Source organism: Chrysoperla carnea, chromosome 1 (genome assembly GCF_905475395.1).
Source record: "Chrysoperla carnea chromosome 1, inChrCarn1.1, whole genome shotgun sequence".
In the NCBI taxonomy this organism is placed as follows: Eukaryota; Metazoa; Arthropoda; class Insecta; order Neuroptera; family Chrysopidae; genus Chrysoperla; species Chrysoperla carnea.
The window spans coordinates 14,407,081-14,419,328 of NC_058337.1; positions in this window are offsets into that span (position 1 = coordinate 14,407,081).

A 12,248-nucleotide genomic window follows, 5' to 3' on the forward strand; every position below is an offset into this window, starting at 1 on the left:
ATGATTAAGAACGGTTTATATTAATTACTCATAATATCCCTCCTTCTCCTCTAAAATCCACCCATAAATAATTTCGAAAGCGGTTAAAAATATACCAAACCTTTAAACTACAAAAATATCCATCATTAAAATACTAAATATGATAAACTATACGGCAACGATAACAACCGGCTTCGCTGGGTTTAAAAGTAAAGATGACCCTTCCATAACATTCGAAATAATTATAGAGATTATTTTACACGGGTAATGTACAGTTTTCAATTTTTTTTGAATGTAAATAGTCATAATTCATAGAGTATATCAAAAAAGATGGCCATGAATTGTTTTATATTTACTATTATTACAGAAATTAAATCTTCACAGTTCAAAATGATGCTTATAGATGGCGCAGTAAAATGCCATATTAAATTTAATTTTTTATTTTAATTTACCTTTGTAATTATATCTCATGTATGATTCTGATGTATCAACTATATTGTTGTAGAGTTTTTTTCAAATATATTCAGTAGGTTTTGCGGGAAAGCGTAACAAACAAACAAACATTCTTACTTTCACATTTATAATATAATAGAGATAGGGTTAATTACTTGTTTTAAATCTGAGATAATACCATTTTAACTTAGGGAATTAGGTACAGATGAGAAAAAGTTAAATAAAAATTGAAATATCTCAAGCCCTAGAATATCTCAAGCCCACGTGCCTTCACAGGAAATAATTGAATTTATTACAGTAAAAATTTTAAAAATCAAAATTTTATTATTTCATAAATAATTAAATACAAAAATACCAATATACAGATTACAGAATATACAATTCTTAATTTAAATTATTGCGCCACACGATGTTTTACGAAAATAAATTTTGTAAGCTTTTTGTGTCTTTTCCGTAAAGTTTTTTAAAGTCTGTAACTTTCAAATTATTATGCAAAAATAAATCAGTTTTATTGTAAAACTTATGCGATATTTCCATTAAAACAAATTTTTTTTAAACGCTATAACTTGAGAACAGATCGAATTTCACTAATTCTTTTTTTCTTATATTAATTATTGCAAGGAAAAGGTTCACCACTTCAGGAGAAGAAAAAATTAAGGAATTTGAGCGAAAGATTTGAACGAAAATTTAAGAAAAAATATTAAATGCAATAAAAAATGCCTTACATTACTATATGTATTTATTTGCGCTCCCACCATATTTTTCTAGAATTGTAAGTAGATATTTGAATAGTATATTTATTGGAGCTTTATGCGAGCGCAGCGAGCTCCACTGCCGATAGTAGTAAAATTTGTGTTTAGCGCGTGGGCGAGCTTGCGGATGGCTTAACGTACTTAGCGGGCGGGCTAAGCATAGTATTGATGAATTGGAATCGCTTATCAATAGTTACAATTAAGTCAATTGTAGGTGAAACGAAAGAGCTATATGCACGCGCAGCGAATAATCCGGAGGTTTAACCAAGAGATCGAAGTAAATTTGTGTTTAGTGGGCGGGCTAAGCAGGAGGGCGAGCTTCCGGATGGGCTTAGCGAACTAAGCGGACGGGATTAGTATAGTATACCTATTAATGAATTGGAGCTGCATGTTAGTTAAATAAATTAGCTCTTATTAAATAAGGGGAAACGAAGTTCACCGAATCATCTAGTACATAATAAAAAAAGGAATTAAAAGTGTGGTCTATAATTTGCTACGCTTATTATAATAATCATGAATTCATAAAACTATTCCAAGCATTCATAAAAGGATCAATCTTACTTGTAGATCTTACTAGTAGAAAATTTTATTTAAATGGTGTTTGAGTTTCTGAGTTGATAAAATATGCTAAAAAAGATACGTAAGTCAATGGATTTATTGATTCCACGAAAAATTTAGCTCAGCAATAGAAAAATCGCATAAGTCGTTTGATTTGACAAGTTTTTTATCTAATTTATATATAAATAACTTATAGCTCTCTTGTTTTAAGTTTAGTTTCTTTATGTATTACATTAACATGTTTTCCAAGTTTCCTGTTGTTGAAGCTCAAATTTTTAATTTGTACAAACACTCAAAAATTACGACCAAAATTGAAACTAATTATATGGTTCTCTTATTATTCGACACCATGGAAAGTCGATTTTTAGATTAAAAGTTGTCTTCCCTTTTTTTTTTCTTTATATGCTAGAAAAATTCGATGTTTCTTAATTGACGTTGTTATATTAAGGGATAAACCGAAATAGTGATATTTTTAAAATTCTTGCCATTTGGGTATTGGCATCAGGATAAAAGTTTCAGAAAATTGTTTCTTCCATTTTCAAGGCTCACCTAACAATATTCTTGTGGCAAAATTATGCTAAGAATGCCAACTTCTTTTTTAAGAGTTCTAATAAGCTGGTCGTTTGCTTTCCCAAAAAATTTTCACTTTATTGACAAGCTTAAAATAAATCAATATTCATTGATTTTGTTATTCTAGTAATTATTTTGTAATTAGACATGTCATAAATAGAATGCCCGCCGACAACAAACAAAACATTTTTGTCATATGAAATTATTTTTGTGTTCAAAATGAACGCCCTCTGAATAAAAAGAACCACTACCGATTGTCGAATTTAATGTGCTTGCCACAAATTCATATTTACTTACAATTATTTGAAATCCTGATTAGATCTTTAAGGATGTATGAGCATGACAACAATGTTTGATTTAAAGGCTCAAAATTTGTTTGTAGGTAGTCTTTTACTCAAAGAATATGTGGTTAAAATTTCAGCTTAGGTATCCGTGCAAATTTTTAAGAAAAAAGTCATTAAAAATCGATATAAAATACATTGGCTCTTATGGAGGAATCTCAAAAAACGACATATTTTGGAAGTTTTTGATAATTTTCATTTGGAATGAATGAAAACAAATTTAAAAAAAAACTTTTTAATAGAAAGTTAACATATTAGCAATGAATTAGAAAAGAAAGAAACTAAATGTCACCGTCCATATAAGGGATGTAAGAGCAGGGTAGATTAAGGGTTGAAATTATTTTTATCTTATTTTCAACTTTGATGATGAATTTTGTTATAACTTCATGAATATAGACGAAAAATAAGAATAAAATTTTTCGATATGTGCCTTGGTTTTCGAAATATCGAAAGCTAAATAATTAAACAAAATTTTCAATTTTCGATATTTTGAAAATTAAGCCAGATATCGAAAAATTTTATTTTTACTTTTCGTCTTATATCGTCAAGTAATAATATAAATTTATCATCAAAATTGAAAATATCTATTTTTAAATTTGTGCCCCCACTACCATGCTCATACATCCTTAAGAATACATTTATGCCGACTATTTTGAACGAGCGTACGATCAAACATATTATAAAGATGAACCTTTCAACCATTTTAAGAAGAACTCTTAGGGTATAGTAGCTCCAAGGGTATACGTGGACAGTTTAAGTGTAGCACAATGTACACTCACCATACAGTCTGTCGTACGAAGCTCCTCGCTGCCTGTGAGCTTATTGAAACAACAACAATGTTGCTTAGGTTGTTGCTTAGTTAGTATAGTATAGTATAATATGATAGTACATATCTCTTTTCCGCTTCCAGATATTGAAGCTACCACTCGCTTCGTTTAGTAGATAGATATATTATTATATTTGCTATAGGTATATACATACTACATTCATATACATAATGCAAAGACATACGTACGTATGTATACGGGTAGCAGGCGTTCATCCATACATACTATTACAATCTACCAAATAGTGTACACATATACATATCGTGCATTTCTGCGTGAGTGAACGCTTATCCACGTTTATAAGCATTAATATCACAAAATAGCCGAACGAAATAACTAACAATGGTCAACGTAAAATTCAACTACAATTTTGTTTGAAATTTTTATGTTTAGATTGATTTTTTGTTATTGTGAAAGTGAAGTTTTTTATATTTATGTTGGCTGCGAGTCCATTAGTACAGTTAAAGATGTTACAAATAAAGGAAAATCAAAGAAACTGTTCGCATTTTGCCAAAAATTCATGGAATTTGTTTCTTGTGTGTTAAACGTGTCAAATATCATTAGTAACGCATGAGTTAGTGGCGCAAATGTTTCCATTTGTTAAGTAACAATAAATTGTTAATTCAATGGGACGGTTAATTTTGTAAGCTGACTTACAAAATTAATAAATAGGCAACTTGAATTACATATACGTTACACATGTATAATAGTTTTCGATTATTTGATAAACACGTAACATTTAGGTCATACAAGTTGCCTAGTTATTTTCTTATAAAGTGAACTTTAACATTGATCATTTCACTGAATTAAAAATTTATTGTTTATTAACAAATAGAAACATTTTCGCCACTAACTCTTGCTTTACTAATGATAGTTAACACCTAAGAAACACATTCCATGAGGTTTTAGCAAAATGCGAGCGGTTTCTTTCATTTTCCTTTATTAGCCGATTTTTGTAACATCTTTTACTGTACCAATGAACTTTTTAATTAATAATTTCGATATTGCTGGTGTAGTTTATTATTGAAATAAAAAATTATGGAACTGCAACTATAAATCGGATATTCTCGAAGGAGGTGTATATTTTCCACTTTGCAATTATTTCAATTGTTTTCAAAATCAAAATATAATAGGAAATAACAAAATTGAGAATGCAAAGTAACAAGTTATGAACAAACAAATATACAAATTATTAATCATTTTTATTCGTTCGGAAATGCATTTCACAAAAATTCTAAGTGAATTTCGCTAAAAGTGTAATTTAGTTCACTGTTATTATTTCAATTGTTGACAAATAAATTATGTTTCATTAAGAAATGAAAATAATTTTTTAGTATTATATAAAAATGCAATATAAATAAATAAGTTTCGAGATAATTCTACAGTTCATTCAAGATAAACAGTGATGGGAAAATGTTCGACAACTATCAAATTACTTTCAAACGTAGTTCCATAGCACTATTATATGCTTCTTTTTACGAATACAATCCATGCAGCTCTCTAGGAAGAGCAAAGGGAGTCAAAATTACGTATTGGAACGGCGAGTCGAGTAATAGTTGATTTAAAACGGTTTTTCAAGACAAATACAACGGTTTTACCACGCAATTTTTAGCTTATGAACTCAAAAATACAAATTTCAACCCTTTATCTCGAGTTGTTTAGAAGTAAGTTGATGATCGCCAGACTTTTTCCCATCACTGAATATTAAACAGAAGTGTGTTTTCCCAATTATTTTAATTTAACGGCATTTTCAAGGCTCTGCCATTCTCCAAAAAGTCGTTATAAGACCACTCTCGCGTCTGTTTATCTGACTATTTTCTTGTCTCTAAAATATTGTGAAAATAGAAACTTGTGGCATACATAGGCTGTATACAAATTTTGATTGGGAAATTCTCGGGAAATTGTAAACTGAAATAAAATACTTTTCCTTAGCGGATCAAGTCCCTTTTCAAATCAAAGAGCTAATATTGAGGAATAAAATATATTACTTTAATAAATTCAAAATGCGTGGGCTAAGGAATGTTAAAAATATTTTAAAATTAATATTAACGCATGCCTCCTCTTTTGTAATTTTGTATATTCGATACTAGTGAGCCCAAATTATTGGAAAAATATAAAAGACCTCATTCCCAGTTTGGAAAAAGACCTAAACGAAAATCTTAATAACAATTAATTATTAGTTTGATGTAAGTTAAATGCAATGTAAAACCATTTTATTTCGTTAGTAGTCAATTATAATCACAATTAAACACTACCTAAATGTAATCAACACGATTAACAAGACCTAAGCGCTAAAATAAATTCAGTACATACCATACAAAAATCGAAGAAAATATAAACACACCTAAAACGATTGAATTACACTAATTGATTAATGAACAGGGGCACAATGAAAACGGCCAAAATACTAAAATAATACCACTATTCAAATAATCCACAAAATGTTAATAAAGACAATCAATTGAGAATACACACAAAGAAATTTAACGAATTTTAATGACATGCAAACGAATTTTGAAAGACGTATTGTTTATTTATTTAAATGGATAAATTATCATCAAAATTAATAGATGGGCCCTAAGCGAATATAACGTGTAGAGCCAACTGGAGAAAGGCACCTTCAGAGAACAAAAATAGTAAAATTTTTACAGGGAGTTGCAGATCTGTTTTAAATTAAAAACTATAATCTGCGTTGTACGAAACATTTGAAACAATGATTATACACTTGTATACTTTTAACCAGCAGAAAAAGTCAAGAACAAAACCAAACCATATTGAAGATAGAAATTTGAATTATTTTTAAAGTAAAACATTATAATAGATTTCTTACAAAATCAAAGATCTTTGACAGAATATTTAATACAGAACTTGTAATAGAGTAACGTTTCTATAAAATATCAACTGAATTTTTCCGTTCCTCTCATGAATACTATGTTTCTATTAATATTTTAAGTATTAAAATTGGCATCCAATTTTTTGTTCATAAAAATAAGTATTTTATACATTATTCAAAAAATGTAAATTAGGAACTGTCTGACTGACTGATCGAAGCATGAAATTTTACACAAACATTTCTTAAATGACATAAGTGTGCACTAAAGAAGTGACGGTATAAGGTTAATCTTCACCCATCTGATGATAACCAGGTGAGACATATTTTTTACGAAATTTTATTGATTTTTGAATACTCCTCTTATATTTTTTCTATCGAAAAGTGTTTTTACAGGCAAGCCTATACCATTATTTTCGTAATTAAATTATCTTTTTTCTGATACCAATTAGATTGGTTAACAGATCGATGTAGTAACCTATATTGATTTACACCGGCCCATATGGTATCAACAGACCTACACCAATCTGTCAACTAATCGAATTTGGTATCAGAAGAAAGATAATGCATGAAACTTGATGAATTTTGAACTTGATGAAGTTAGAAATGCAAAAAAATGATATATGAGCTCAGTGTTTAAAACAAAATTTACTATATTACATACTATTTTCAAAACATTCATTCTTCAAGGGGCAAATAGGTGGTGAAAGTTTATTTGAAACGTTGTCACTTTTTAAGGTTGGAATGTACAAATTGATTTAGGTGCTAATGGTTTAAGACAGAAGTATACTGTATTACTCTTATATTTCATTCTTTATAGAAGCGCAGCGAACTCTATCACCGAATGTCGCCTTATTATCCAACGAGGTGTAAGTAAACTTGATCTTTATGGGGCGGACTCAGCTCAGGCAAGTGGGTTAAAGAGTAGCATTTGAGTCTTCAAAGTTGACATTGTGTATATGGAGGAGATAAGTGAGATAAAAGTAGGATCTCTAAATGAGTTGATGATTCACTAAGTGAATCATTATAACAAGCGAATGAGAGAAAAGTATACTGTGTAACTTTTTATTTCATTCTTTAAAGGGATTTTTCAAAGAGATGTAAGTGAAATTAATGTTTAGAGGGCGGGCTAAGCGAGAAAAATCAGGTTGAAAGACATAATGTTGGTCTTTAAAATTGGTTTTCCAAATGAATCAATGATTCATTAAATGAATCATGTAAGGAATATATTGAAATGAATCAGTATCACGAGCGAAGCCGTGGACAAAACTAGTGTGTTATTAAAACAAATTTGTTTAAAATCAAATTGTAATTAATCATGTGAAATTGTAATTAATTATGATGAATATTACCTTAACATGCAAATAATAACAATATGATACTTAGTAAGGGACTCATGTAACATTGGATACTTGGGTTTTGGTTAAAATTTCTTGAAAATCTACATACGAAACGATTTTGTCATCCTGATCAAAATTTAAAAACCATTTATTTCAGAATTACAGCCTTTAAAGTAGCCAAAAGCGAGTTTTTAAGGTTACTTTCAAGAACCAGTGACAAAAAACTTTCCTGTGTTCACAAAATTTGTTCCCGTTCGTATCGTTGCCTTCATTTCCCTAGGAGGAAATTTTCTAAAGCGTCAATTTTTTTCCTGAAAGAATCGAGTTTCAAATGCGTTTATTCGTACGCTCACTTCGTTTCGAGAAGTAAAAACCTTTATATGACATAGACAATGACCTGTATAATCAAATTCTACTCACCCATAATGTAATACCCGACTACGCTAACGATATACATGATAATAATTTCAATAAAAGTTGTATGTCACTTTACGCTTGTAATATGCTGGTGAGTTCATCCTAATTTATTTTTAGCAGCAGACTTCAACATTTCAACTAGTGACAGGAAAATATTACAATTTATTGTGAGAGTCAAGTCAGGGAGGTTAGCGATGAGGTGTCAAGTTTATACTTCGGTATCTGCTTATATTGTATTAAAATGAGTACTAGTGTAGAAACACGAGAGTTACAACTCTTCAGAAACGTCATTTTCTACCCTAGTTATACATAAAACTACTAATTTGCACTCTCAATAATTGTAGATTGTAGATATAGCTGAAAATTTTTTTTCTGGATTTTTACATCAGGTTTTAAGGATTATTGCACCGTTGATATACAGTCCAATGGTTTCATTTTGTTTTAATTACATTCAAAGTTTAAACTAATAAAGATTCTATGACTATATCATACTCTAAATACTGTTTTATACATAATATTCACAATTACGTTAAACATTAAATTTCAATAGGGGTGTGTATTTAACACTATGTAATTATACAGATTGTCTACGTTGTTGGTAGGAAAAAAATTTACAATAAACAAGTGAAAACAAACAATTGATTGAGTTAATTGTTGAAATACCATGCATAGTCAGTGTTGATTTCTTTATCACATTACACATACAAACATGTGACACATACATAACTGATAATCAAGTATAGTACATATTATAAAATTTCCGCCTAATTGGCGCCCTCACGGGTAAACAGTGATGTTTACGAAAAAATGTTTCAAGCAAAAGTTGTTTAATTTAAGGAACATTTTTTACATTTAAACTTTTGTTCTATCTCTAACGGTTTACAAGATGGGTCCTACGGACCCAAGACCCAATTGACCTATGATGCTCATTTACGAACCTCACTTTTAAGTCCTGAGTACGCTGTAAAAATTTCAGCTCGATATCTTTTTACGTTTTTGAGTTATCGTGTCCACAGACGGACGGACGGACGGACGGACGGACAACCGGAAATGGACTAATTAGGTGATTTTATGAACACCTATGACAAAATTTTTTTTCTAGCATCATTATTTTTAAGCGTTACAAACTTGGGACTTAACTTAATATACTATGTATATGTCATATATACATGGTATAAAAATGTTTTGTCACAAAAAATACTTGAACAAAGTAGAAATTAAAATACACATTTTCTGACAAAAAATGACTATATTATGCAACCTCCGCGCATAAATAACAAAAGAACGGCGTAGAAATATGTTAGTAAGAAACAAATAAATTTGTCGTACGCCCTGCCCTGTATATAAAGAAAGATATTTGAATTTTCTAGGTGTTTTAATTTCATTTCGAATTCATTTTTTTCTATATGTTCATTGAAATTAACTGAATTGGGATTAATCTCACTATCTGTATCTTCTATCTCAGTTTCTTCATTTATTTCTCAAGATATTTTGGGCACCATGAAAGATAGGATTTGGGTGAAGACATACTCTATCTATGTTGCGCACAACAGCATTTGGTAGATTTTGGACACTTGCTTGGTAAGTAACGCATTATAAATCGATCAATCAAATTTTTGTCAAAGTAATTTAAAAGTGAAATTTTAAACTGACAAAAATTAGAAAACATAGCCTAAAACAATTTTTCAAAAATTTTGACAAAAAAGATTCATTGTTAAATAAATTGAATATAATTTATATTTACTTGGCCTGAACGACCAACTTTGTTAAAATAAAGCTTTTAGGCGACGTTTTCGTGCCGTTATTATGCTACTAAAATCTTAATTTAAGACACAAATTTCAATTTTTATGGGAAAAAATATAAAGGAATTCGGTCGAATAGAAATATACTTCGTAGAAAAACTAATATATTATTAATATCAAATTATGAAGCCATATTTTTAATAATACTAATAATACCAAATACTTACTAATACCTGTGCATTAGTATAATCTACCTATTAATTAGATGTTGGTAAGTTTCTCTGGTAGCAATTTGAGAACTAATATTCCATAAATAGTTCTAAGTGATATCTGTATTAATATAACAATTAATAATTTTTTATAAAGTAAATAGGTAGGTAGATAATAATAATACAGTACTAGAGAGGTATATAAAAATAATACAGTATGATTCAGTATTAGTAAGAAAGTAAAATGTCAATTTACCTGATTTTCCAAAACAATAGGCCTTGTTCTGATTCTGATTTATCCACGCACTAAAAAAAAAGGAATATGCAAACATGAACCTTAAAACATGAACATGTCGAAATCCCTTTGGTCGAAAAAACCTTTCGATTTGAAATGAAAACTTTTTGAAATGACGTCGACTATAGATTGGTAGCGAGCCCATATTCTTATGAACTTTTTTTAGTGTTTTGATGTCCAAAATAAATTACTAAAACTGCGGACATATATTTGTGTACACCATTGAAATATAATGGAAACAAGTGAAAAGAAACAATTGACTGAGTTAATTGTTGAAATGCATAGACAGTGTTGATTACTCTATCACATTGCACATACATACATGTCACACTTAAATAAGTCATATTCCCATATAATACATACATACTACAGTGTTAAAAACAAAATTTACTGTATTACATACTATTTTCAAAAAATTCATTCTTCAAGGGGCAAATAGGTGGTGAAAGTTTATTTGAAACGCTGTCACTTTTTAAGGTTGGAATGTACAAATTGATTTATGTGCCCATGGTTTAAGACAGAAGTATACTGTATTACTCTATTATTTCATTCTCTATAAATATAAAATTGATTGCATAACTTAAGTGTTTTTCTACTGTTTATAGATTTATTGTTTGTTTAGAGATATAATGCATTAAAATATCGAACACTTACCAATCAAAACGGATGATCCTTTTAACTTTGATTACAAAAATATCTACCTACAAGGCTTTTTTACTTTTTGTCATTGCATGATAAACTTATAGTTTAAAAATATAACACTCTATATATAGCATACTTATATAAAACATAATGATAATTATATATTTTAAACCTAAAAGTTAGTAACATTTATTGTATATTCATTCATTTATAGACAGTGATAGGAAAAAGTTCAGCTACCCACTCTAAATGGTGCAAGATAAAGGACTAAAATAGACATGAGCTTGTAACGACCTGGGATCCTTATTTCTTTTTGATCTTATGGAAGATCAATGAGATCCATGGTTACCATCTCGCATATATTACTTTGTTTACGCTAACAACCAATTACTCCCAGAAAGTTGGCTTCAAAACATCAATCAAGTGGTATTCATTTTCTATCCACGATTAATCATCATATGTAGGAACAAAATCTTACATTCTGATTCCGATACCGAGAATCAAACCTTTATTTTCTCACCTCTTCTGGGTGATTACTGTTTGTATAATTAATTCTGTAGAAAAGTTCTAAAATATGGTTAGTAGTTGTTTTATTTGCAAGTAATATTTTTATCACAGGTTAGTAAAGTCTAATTATTAAATAATATTTATTAAATGGCAATTATTATTATGTAAATATGTGCCAGAATATTATGTTGTATATTACGACATGCGCACTAATAACTATGCTTTCGAATTTATTATTATTGTCAATCTACTTTAAGTTGTGGTTTTTTGAGACTCACTATGTTGCCGATTCCAGTAGTGTATTTTCAAAGGAAAACACTAATGTAAGTTTGTAAAGACTAACTAACATGTATAATTTTTTTGTACATATGAATCAGACATCCAGGTATGGCGAACGGAAAAATTAAAGGTTTCTAAAATGTGATTTTTATGGCAAGTGTATACAAATATTTGTTATTATTTACCTTATAGCCAGTAGTACGTGGTCGATTTTGATATTTATCATTATTGTTTGTTGCTATGGCAGTTGGTTCTTCCCAAAGATTGGCATATCTTTCATTACTGTAACAAACAGTTTTGAAGTTAATTAATATTCAAAAAATAAACTCTTTAAGTTTATTCAAATAATAGAGTATCAAATTAAAGTATTGATTTGTCTCAACATTTCCGAGCAAAACATATTTTTAAGGAACTCATAGTATTTTATATAAGGAACTGGTTAACTTTCAAAATCGAAATTTTGTTGATAATAAATAAAATAAATAATATAGAGTAATACAAACAAA